Here is a 12318-nt window from a genome sequence, read left to right on the forward strand (position 1 = left end):
ACTAGCTTAATTTATCCCCTTACCTAATTCTTGAAAAGCCCCTACGAAAATTTGTCTCGCACCCGCAAGGTTCCCTACTCAACACCCTGGAAACAACATTTTCCAAAACTAAAGTTCAATATTTCTACACGTACTACACTTCTTACAACTATCAAATAACCAAATACTGAGTAGAAAGCTTTATCTTGGATTTGGGATGGTTTCCAACTCAGCCCCACTGATAATCCGCTCCAGCATACTTACATAGAACTTTCTCGGGAGCGTCGTGGTGGCTTCAGACCATCAAATCGGAGAAAATATGGCCCAAAATCTTAAATAAAAGAAGGAGAAACCATATGAGGAGAGAGAGAGAGAGAGAGAGAGAGAGAAAGAGAGAGAGAAAGAGAGATTTGGCGCAGGAAAATGGTTGAAAATTCTCGTTTAACCCTATTTATACTACGGGATTCGTCTACGAGCAACGTCACCTCGTCGACGAGTCCTGTAGGAAGTTCGTAGACGAACTTCAACCCTCATCGATGAATTTTAGGTTTCCACAAATCCTCTCTCGGAATCTTCTCATTGACGAATCATGTCCTCGTCGACGAGCTTCTCCTATACCCTCGTCGATGAATACCTTGTGTTTGTCGATGAGGAGCTGAAAAATTCCTCGAGTTGTTACAGATCTGGAGAGACTCGGTGTAGAGTTGGTAAAGAGTGACCCTCGGGCATTTATTTCCATTCTGCTAGTATAGCCTACTGTATAGGAAAGGATTAAGATAGCTCAGAGAGACAGCACAGAATTAGCAGAGCTGATAGCTAAGGTACAGGACGGACAGGGAAAGGAATTCAGTATTTTTGATGACTGGGCTTTGAGGTTCCGTTCCAGATTATGCGTGCTTGCAGATATGGACATCAGGAGGACGATCTTACAGAAAGTTCACAAGTCCTTATACACGGTTCATCCAAATAGTACTAAGATGTATAGGGATCTGTGAGAGTCTTATTAGTGGAATGGCATGAAGAGGGAAATTGTCGAGTTCGTATAGTAGTGTCTAACGTACTAGGGGGTAAAAGCTAAGCAACAGAGGTTGGCAAGCCAGTTGCAGCCACTTTACATCCCAGAGTGGAAGTGGGATCATGTATCTATGGACTTTGTGATGGGTTTGCCATCGGCACCGCGTGGTCAGAATGCTATTTGGGTGGCCGTTGATAGATTGATGAAGACCGCTCACTTCATTCCTATTAAAGTTAATTACTCCATGAACAGATTGGTAGAATTATATATTCACGAGAGTATATGATCGCATAGAGTGTCAATGTCTATTGTATCAGACCGAGACCCACGATTCACGTCACGATTTTGGAGAAGCATACAGGAAGCTCTGGGGTCTCAGTTATCTTTCAGCATGACGTTTCATCCTCAAACGGATGGCCAGACTGAGAGGGTGATTCAGATATTAGAGGATATGCTGCAGACATGGGTGCTTGATTTTGGGGGTAGTTGGACCCAGTATATACTACTGGTAGAGTTTGCATACAATAACAACTATCAGGCCAGCATTGGTATTGCACCTTATGAGGAGCTCTATGGTAGGAGATGTCAATCTCCTCTTCACTAGGATGAGATTGGAGAAAGGTGAGTTTTGGGACTAGAAATTGTGTAGCAGGCATACGATCAAGTTCGGCTCATCAGAGACAGGATCAATGCAACTCAGAGTCGTCAAAAAAGCTACGTCAATATGCGTCGCAGAGAATTGGAATTTGAAGTCGGGAACCATGTATTTTTGAAGATAGAACCATTGAAAGGAATTATGAGGTTTGGGAGGAAAGATAAGTTGAGCCCTAGGTTTATTGACCCTTTCGAGATTCTTGAAAGAGTAGGGTCAGTTGTCTACTGGCTAACTTTACCACCAGTAGACAAAGATAGAGATACGTCCCAAACCCCTCCCATATGATCAGTTATGGTGAGATAGAGATCAGGGATACTCTGGTATATGAGGAGGTAGCAGTGCAGATTTTGGACAAAAAAGAATAGGAATTGGGCAATAAAATGATTCCTTTAGTAAAAGCCTTGTAGAGAAATCATACGATAGAGGAAGTTTCATGGGAACTCAAGGAGCAGATACGACAAAAGTACTCATATCTCTTTAGTAGGGATCAATAGTAGTTAGGAAAAGTAATTGGTGAATATGTAAAACTTCTTTTGTGCAGGTTTGTTAGACGTAATAATTTTCTGGTAGTAATTAGTATTTTGGTTGTGGGAGAATTTTATTTTATGTGTATTTGTAATCTCCTAGAACCATGAATGTAACCACAGTATTCCTCCACTATAAGTGAGGGTAACTAATAAAATAAGTATCACATTTTCTTTAAGGGATGGTGAATCATTCAAATAGTAAATTTCGAGGACGAATTTTTTTATAAGAAGGGGAGAATGTAAAGACCCGAAGAATTATAGAAATTAAATAATAAAAGAGGGAGAAAAAGAATATTTTAAAAGGGTTCACTATAGGATCTCGTTGACAAACGCTGCGTTCATCGACGAAGCGGCTTATTGGGATCGTCAACGGGGACACGTGCCTCGTCGATGAGGAATTACCGAGAGGGGTGTTTCAAGGCCTGAAATTCATCGAGGAGGAATAAGTTCTCATCGTCGAAACTCTTTCTTGTGCTCGTCGATGAGATGACGTGGCTCATCGATGAGTTTGCATTTTATAAATATGCTAAACTCGAGTTTTTAGCGAGAAATTTTCATATGGAGCTTCTCTCTCTAGATTTTCACCCTCCTCACCTTCTCTCTAACTTTTTGGCCCAGTTTTTCAGCGGATCGACAATCCGAAGCCGCCACGCTACTCCTAAGAAGTTTCTTTTCATTTCTGTAGGAGTGGATTGTTGGTTTGGCCGACTTGGAACCATCCTAAAATTTGGGTAAGTTAGTTAATTTCAGTTTTATTGGGTATTTGGTGTTTCTATACTGAGAAGAATATGTTAGGAAAGATAATACTAAAGTTTTGCTTGGGGAAGTATTAATTTTAGAATGTTGTGCTAGGAACACTGCAGGTGTAGGATTGAGTGTTTATTGGGCTTCTCAGTAAGCCAGGTAAGGGGATAAACTAAGTCAAAATTTTCCATAAAATTATTTATTATTTTTCAGCATTAAATTTTAGGAAAATACGTATATTATATAATTATGTTTGGGAAATACTATTATGAACAGGGATATGATTTAAACATATTTAATCAGAAAATATGATTTTGAAACAGATTTTACATTCAGGAGGTTACCCATTTTTGTGTGGCATGAGTTTAATTTTAATATAATTGTGTATATCAAAATAGAATGTTTTTCCCAGATCAAGCATGATATGATAGTTTTCAGGGCAATAATAAAATAGTACAGGAATCATGATTTTTCATATTAAACAGTATAGAAAAATTATGTTCAGTATGTTATGTTATGCCGACGCAGATGTCGTGATTCATGTTATATTATACCGGCGTAGATGTTGTGATTCATGTTATGTTATGCCAACACAAATGTTGCGATTCATGTTGGCGCAGATGCCATGATCATGTATGATAAGACAGAATTCATGAAATATTATCACGTCAGATATTATTATGAAATACAAAACAACTATGTTTAGTATATGAAACCTATTATATGATATCAGAACTCAGATGGTATGGTTTAGTTCAGTTTTCAGGAGCACGGTATTGTACCTACATGTTTAGAATTATGATAGTGCTACCACACAACTAGTAGTGTGGGAGATGGCAGTCGATGTGGCTTCAGTGTAGAGTGGAGTAGTCCCCCTAGCAGTTTGTGACCAGGTAGGGGCGGGCCCATCGTACTTACAGACTTATGATTGATCTAGCATGATCGGCCAGCCATTGCTAGGTCTTGCCTTCGAGCTGCACAACCTAGTCATGTGGGGGTAAGACATGACATAAATTAGATATCCATCCTGGGTGTTATTTCAGTATTTTAAAATTATATAAAATGATTTTCATGTATATAAATCTAGTATGCTTTATTATGATATGACAAATCATGTTTTACTCAATTCTAATACAGGCAGATTTTACCAAATATGTTTATTATACTGTTTATATGTATAACACGAGAATGCTCATGTTGCCACACACTGATATTAGTTTTTTTCCCTTACTGAGAAGTGTCTCACCCCAGCTATATAAACATTTCAGGAAATCCAGGTAGAGGAGCAGATAGAGCTCCGCAACAGTAGAGTCCGACTGAGCTACTCTATATGAAGGGTGAGTTGTTAAACTAGGGTCAAGTTTATTTTTGGATTGAGACCCTGGGGTACTTTTTTCCTTTTGGCGGATGATTTTATATATAATAGGTTTAGTAGAACTCTAGTATTGTGATTGGTTGGATGATATGTATGTGATTACGTTTCCTGCTGCTTAGGTATCAGAGTTGTATTTTGGGTATATCCCTAGTACCCATGGGTTTAGGTTGATTATGCAATGCAGTTGAACAGAATATCGGTTTTATTATATTAAATGATAATATGAAAAAAAAAATGGCAAATTAGGCAGGTCGTTACAGGGCTGGCCATGAGGCTGGTAGTGATACTATGGTGGTACTTCGTGACTTCACCCAACAATTTATGACGGATGTCATGCGGAGTTCTAGGGGGCAAGACCATCCGAAGGTTGAGCTAGTAGGTTCTATTGATCAGTTCACCAGACTGAAGCCTCCTACCTTCGAGGGGAGTACAGACCCGATCCGAGCAGAGAATTGCATTCAGGAGATTGAGAAGATCTTAGTTGTTTTGCGTTGCACGGATGAGTAGATGGTGCTCTATGTGACATTCAAGTTGACAGGTGAGGCGGAGAGATGGTGGGAATCAGTGAGAATGTTGGAGGATCAAAGGCCAATATAGGTGGCGATGACATGGGGCCATTTTAGAGAGGTGTTCTTTAAGCGGTACTTTTCAGCCACTTTCAGGAACGCAAAGATGGAGAAGTTTATGATCCTGACTTAGGGGCATCTGACAGTCCAGTAGTATACCTCCCGATTCATGGAATCAGCACGTTTTGCTCCTTTTATGATACCAGATGAGGCGAGGAAGTCCTAGAAGTTTGAGAGGGGTTTGAAGAAGGAGATTCGGAAGTAGACAACGATCCTGCATATTCATGATTTTGCTACTCTAGTGGATAAAGCCACAGTGGCAAAGAAGAGCCTGAAAGAGGATACAGTGGTACAGATCCTGAAGAAGAGCCCAATGCCTCCTGACTCTTATTCAGGTGCAAGGCAAGGCACTTGGAGGAGATATAGTGGTAGCGAAGGCCAGCGGCGAGAGACCGGTGGTGGTACATCTCAGGGTACCACATCTTTCTCAGCTTGTCCTACTTGTGACAAGCAACATACAGAAAAGTGCCTGTTGGGTTCAAGTGTTTTTTTTTCATGTGGTAAACCAGGGCATCTGGTGCGGGATTATGACATACCAAGGAACAATGCACCCCCTACAATAGCCATATAGAGGAGGTACTCAGGCACCACGTGGTGGATACCAGAGGGGTGCATCCCAAGCAAGGGTGTATTCCTTAACTCCAGGCGACGTAGAGAACGTCGAAGATGTGGTGACAAGTAATATTTATATGCTTTTGAATAAAGTTATAGTACTGTTTGATTTAGGAGCAATGCATTCCTTTATTTCCTAGGGATTTGTCAAACTATGTGGGTTAGAGGTACAATTGTTAGATGTTTAACTAGTTGTGGCTACACCGTCAGGGTCTGTAGTCGTATGTAGTAAGGTGATTCGGGTTTTCCCAGTAAAGATTCAAGGGAGAGTATAACCAGTTAGCTTAATTGTGTTTGATATGCATGACTTCGATATCATTCTAGGGATGGACTGGCTATCATCCCGTTATGCCAACATCGATTGCCACAAAAGAGAGGTAGTATTTAGGCCTCTCGGGGAGCACGAATTCAAGTTTGTAGGGTCGTGTGTGCGTTTTGCACCACGGATCCTCTCAGCTATTCAGGCCAGGAGGTTACTTCGGGAGGGATGCCAAGGGTACCTGGCATGTGTGAAACAAAGCCAAAAAAAGAACTTAAGTTGGAGGAGATTCCCATACTAAATGAGTTCTTAGATGTGTTTACATAGGACTTGTTGGGATTACCTTCGGATCGTGAGGTGGAGTTCGCTATTGAGTTGACTTCAAAGACGGTGCCAATATCGAAAGCTATGTATCGTATGGCTCCAACAGAACTGAGGGAATTAAAGGAGTAGCTATGGGAGCTACTAGATAAGGGTTACATCTGACCAAGTGTTTCACCCTGGGGAGCACTAGTGCCATTCGTGAAGAAAAAGGATGGGTTGATGAGGATGTGCATCAACTACAGAGAGATTAACAAGGTGATAGTAAAGAATAAATACCCATTAACTAGAATTGACGATCTATTCGACCAGCTATAGGGCACACAGGTCTTTTTTAAGATCGATCTACGATCTGGGTATCATTAGCTAAAGGTGAGATCAAAGGACGTACCGAAGACAGCTTTCCGAACCCGGTATGGCCATTATGAATTTTTGGTTATGCCGTTCGGCTTGACGAATGCTCCTATCACATTCATGGACCTAATGAATAGGGTGTTCCATGAGTACTTAGATAGGTTCATAGGGGTGTTCATCGATGATATTCTAGTCTATTCAAAGAGCCAAGCAGAGCATGAGACTCATATGAGATTGGTTCTTCAAGTACTCAGGGAGAAGAAGTTATTCGCTAAATTGAAGAAATGCGAGTTCTTGCTGGAAAATGTTGCATTTTTAGGGCATGTAGTGTCAAAGGAAGGAATATCAATAGATCTGAGCAAGGTAGAGGTGGTAGTTGACTGGGCAAGATCGAGGAACGTGCATAAGGTTTGGAGTTTTTTGGGTCTGGCCGAGTATTATCGTCGGTTCGTTAAAGGAGGGCTTTTCTAAACTTTCAGGTCCTCTGACGCAACTTACGAGGAAGAATAGTATATTTAAGTGGACTGGGGAGTGTGAACAAAGTTTTCAGGAGCTAAAGCAACATTTAGTTACTACTCCAGTATTGACCATTCCGTTAAGGGATGATGGCTATATGATTTACAGTGATACATCCTAGAAGGGACTTGGGTGTGTCTTGATGCAACGGGGTAAGGTTATCATTTATGCTTCTCACCAACTCAAGGAGTACGAGAAGAACTACCCTACGCATGACTTGGACCTTGTAGTTGTTGTTTTTGCATTAAAGATTTGGCGGCACTACCTATATGGTGAAAGGTGCGAGATCTTTATGGATCATAAGAGCCTCAAATACTTCTTCACCCATAAGGAGTTGAACATGAGGCAACATGGATGACTTGAGATGATTAAAGACTATGACTACACCATTAGTTATCACCCAGAAAAAGCTAATGTGGTAGCTGATGCATTGAGTCGGAAGTTAGTGGATGCGTAGTTCTTAGCAATTGTTATGCAGCCTCAGATCATGATGGATCTAGAGAGGTTAGGAGTGGAATTGGTGGATGAGGATCCACAGGCATTCATTTCCAGTTTAGTTATTCAGCCAGCTTTATAGGAAAATACTTAGAAGGAAGATGCAGAGCTGATGGAGGTTATGGAAGGGGGTCAGAATGGTTTAAATCCGGATTTCAATATCTCAGGTGATGGAGTATTGAGATTCCATACTAGGATCTACATACAGAATGACGTCGGCATTAAGCGAGTCATTCTAGAGAAGGCACATCGTTCGCTCTACACAGTACATCCATAAAGTACAAAGATATATAGAGATTTGAGGGAATCTTTTTAGTGGTCTAACATGAAAAGAGATCGCCCATTTCGTAGAGCAGTGTCTGACATGTCAGAAGGTTAAGGTAGAGCACCAGAGGTTAGCAGAACCACTTTAGCCACTTGACATTCCTAAGTGGAAGTGGGAGCACATCTCGATGGATTTTGTGTCGTGGTTACCTGCCGTGGTGCATGGGCAAAATGCCATCTGGGTTGTAGTGGATCAACTAACAAAGATTGCGCACTTCATTCCCATTAGAGACAACTATTCCATGAATAGGCTGGCAGAGCTACATGTGCAGGAGAATGTACGACTCCACAGTATCCCTGTTTCTATTATTTCAGATCGAGACCCATGATTTGCTTCTCGTTTCTGGAAGAGTTTTCAGGATGCCTTGGGCTCGCAGCTCACATTCAGTACATCATTTCACCCGCAGACGGATGGACAATCTGAGAGAACTGTTCAAACTTTAGAGGATATGCTGTGGGTGTGTGAACTAGATATTGGGGACAGTTGGATTCAGTATCTACCGCTCGTGGAGTTCGCATATAACAATAGCTACTGAGCCAGTATAGAGATGGCACCCTATGAGGCTTTATATGGTCGCCAATGTCGATCTCCATTATACTGGGATGAGATAGGTGAGTGGAAAATTTTGGGATCAGAACTGATTCAATGGACCTCTACAAAGGTTGAGCTTATCAGGAAAAGAATCAGAGCAGCATAGAGTCGGTAGAAGAGTTATGCAAATGCTCGCCTACAAGAGTTAGAGTTCGAGGTAGGGGATATGATATTCCTAAGGATTTCCCCGATGAAAAGGGCAATGAGGTTTGGGAATAAGGGGAAATTAAGCCCTCGATATATTGGTCCTTTTGAGATTTTGTAAAGGATAGGTCCAACTGCTTATCGAGTGGCGTTACCCCCACCACTATCCAGAGTTCATGACGTGTTTCATGTATCAGTGCTGATGAAGTACGTGGTAGACCCTTAGCATGTGCTAAGTTATGAACCTTTGGAGATTATTGATGCATTCGCATACAAGGACGTACTGGTCCAAATTCTAGATCAAAAGGTACAAAAGTTACGTACTAAGGAGATACCATTAGTGAAAGTATTGTGACGTAACCACACGGTTGAGGAAGCATCATAGGAGTTAGAGTCAGAGATACATCAGAAGTATCCTTAGTTATTTAGAGTTGCTCAGATTTAGATAGGTAAGAAAAATGGTAAGTAAGAACGTATGTATGTTTAGTAGAGTAGGTTGTTTATGGTTTAGAGTATGCATGGTCTTCGAGAGGATTTTTTGTGGATATTGTAATCTCCCGAGGCATTATTGTTTTAACCACAGTATTCCTATGCCATAAGTAAGGGTATGTAATAAACTTGGGCTAAAGCCGCTATGTGGGTGGCTTCCGACTCTCCTGTAGAGCTGAGTCATTAGGTTAGAGTATGCCCAATAACAGTTAGCAAATTTCAAGGACGAAATTCTTATAAGGAGGGGAGATTGTAGAGACCCGACCCCAAAAATTTAAATAATAAAGGAAAATTTCTAAATGGAATAGCAGGCTTTGTCGACGAAGCCAATGTTCTCATTGATGAAGGCCTTTCAGTTCTTCATCGCCAAAATTTTGAGCCTCATCAACAAAGAGATCCAGAATACCTAAAAAATATGAAATTTAGGGTTCGTCAATGAAGCCCTTCATTCGTCGACGAATAGTCTTCTATGGTTCGTCAGCGAAGGCTCTATTTCATTGACAAATTTGACTCAGTCAAGGGGTCTATAAATAGGATATTTTGTTTGCTTCTTCATTAAGAAACTTCATTTCTCTCTTTGTCTCTCTAGAACCAGCACCCATACTCTCTCTCTCTCTCTTTGATCCTTCGTTGTTCGTTGGCTGTTTCAACGATCAGAAGTTACCACGAGGATCAGAGGGCGAATATCTACAAGTCTAGCGGATTAGACTCTTAATCTCAAGGAAAGCGTCTCAGGTGATTTTTCAGGAATTAGGTAAGGGGATTTGTTTACATCAATTACTTTAAAAATCTAAATAGGTAGAACTGTACGATATGACTACTTATTTGAAAATTTTCACTAGGTGGAGTTGCCAGCTTTTTGGTTTTACGGTTTTTGGTAGGGTTTTGAGGTATAGTCTCCGTTTTTCCTAAAACTCATTTATTTGTACTAAACTTAAAGTAGGATATGCTTGAAACCCTTGTTTCTAATTTAAATTTTATTTTACGAACCATATGCTATACTAATGTTTTTTAAACCAAATGAGTGTGGCATGAGATGTTAAATGGAACTATACTAAACTGAGAAATATGATTATGAGATATGGGAACTAGAATTCCACAATTCTTATCAGGAAATGTAGAAAGAGATGTCAGTTAAATACCGAGCTATATATGTACCAGGGTTAAACCGAGAGATGTGTGTGCTGGTTTATACCAATGAATTAATGAAAGAATGAATGAATGAAATATGAAAAATACTGGAATTGCTTAAAGGCTTTATGAATAGAAACAAGTTACTGTGCTTTCGTTATAAATTGTATATATGATATATAAACCGCTTGAAAAAGCTTGTTACTAGGAAAGCATGGTACCGTTGCAAACATGAGAGGCACAGTGCAACCATATGTTATTCTTGAGTGTGGGTATCGAACTAGTCAACTTGGTAAGAAGGGCCACTGGGTGATCACAAACCTGGTGTGGGCCAAGTCAAACTAAAGAAAGTAGCGTGACTAGCCTGGTGCCTCCAGGTCCAAATCAGAGCATGATGAACGCACAACCCCTGCCATGGGGGAAGTGAATGGTGTAGTTATGATGTTTCAAAGATGAGATGAGTTCATTATGCATATACATCATTTAAAAATAAAATGGGTAAAGTTACAGCTTTGAGTACCAAGCCGAGGGATCATATAGTGTATGGGCTTGTACCCTCCCCTAACCTCTGAGACTTTCACTTGTAATGAGTTGAATTATCTTATGCAGGAATTATGTATATATCTTCTATATTATAGTTTTGTGAATGATTTAAATGTGTAACTATTTTTTACTATAATAAACTTATGTAGTCACACACTGATGTAATATGATCTACCTTACTGAGAAGTGTCTCACCTTAATATACAAATCTTATTTCAGGTCCTACAAGAAATCGGTCCTAGCGTTCTAGAAGGATTATGGAGCATAGTGTTTTCGTTAGTTTATGTGAGTCTTTGTATATATACTGGGCTTTGGCCAGAGTATCTTTTGGGGTTTGTAATAGTAGGTTATGTTTTTAGAATGTATGGATGTATGTGAGGAAACAATTAGAAACTCTAGTAAGTTTTATTAAATTATGTATGTTTATGTTTTCCGCTGAGAATGAATGTGAAATTTAGTATGAAACACCCGATTTCCCTTATTTGGGTTGGTAGTATATGTATGCTATCAGAGATATGCATGTTATGTATGTATAGTAGCACTTTGAGTCCACCTAGAGGGTCGGGGCGTTACAATCTCAGCCTGACCTTGTACAAGAGGAAGTAAAAGCCACCCATAATTGGTATGATAGGTCATCGAAGGACCCCTACTCAAATACCTACAACCCTCGATGGAAACAACATCCCAACCTCTCCTGGAGGCAACAAGCTCTGGGTTTTCAATCCCAAAGACCTCAACAAGCTTCAAATGTTCAACCCCCTCGCCTTTACAATTCTTAGAATAATCCCCGTCTACCCCCATACCTTCATCATTTTAGCAGCCACCTCCTCCTCAACCTAAATATGATTCTTTCCAGAAGACAGTGTTAAAAGCCCTTAAAAGCATTAAGGCTAATCGCCAAATAGATCGGTAACTCCTTCATTCCCACTCCCATTCCATCGTGAAGCTAAAGGCCACCCTAGGGCAACTAGCTACTTCTTTGAGTCGGAGAGACGAAGGAAAATTTCCAAGTCAGCCCTCAGTGAACCCGAAGGGACTATATAGGGTGGAATATGAACCGAACGCTAGCTCCTCATCATACCCTGAGCAAGCCTAGGCAGTGACCACTCTACAAAGGGGTAGGATGACAAACAAGGCAACCAAAAATCAAGCGAGTGAGGAAGAGAATGAGGAAGAAAAGAGAGTAGTACCCAATTCTAAATCTTGCACATTATCTTCCTCTAGTTTAGTACATAAACCCCTTAATTCCACACCTGTCACTGGAAGGACCAAACCTCACTTCATTGCGCATAGGGCATTTCATGTCCCTCCAGTAACTCATCCTGCAGCTCCTCTTGCAGCTTCTATATTTAGGAAAGAGACCTCAACTGAGTCCATTTAGGACATGTTTAAACAAGTAAGGATTGATGACTACGCATTAAAGTTGCGTAATTAGGTGTTTAAAATCATGCATTAAAGATTATAATTTTAATTAAATGCCAATTTATGTTCAGTATTTTAACATTGAGCTCATTTGATATATTTATCCTATTTTTGTCGTAAAATTATGGATATTCGTGTTTTATTATTGTAGGATAATTTTTAGAAATTAAAACCGAGCCCTGCATGAAAAGAGAG

This window comes from Malania oleifera, chromosome 5, assembly GCF_029873635.1.
Source record: "Malania oleifera isolate guangnan ecotype guangnan chromosome 5, ASM2987363v1, whole genome shotgun sequence".
In the NCBI taxonomy this organism is placed as follows: domain Eukaryota; kingdom Viridiplantae; phylum Streptophyta; class Magnoliopsida; order Santalales; family Ximeniaceae; genus Malania; species Malania oleifera.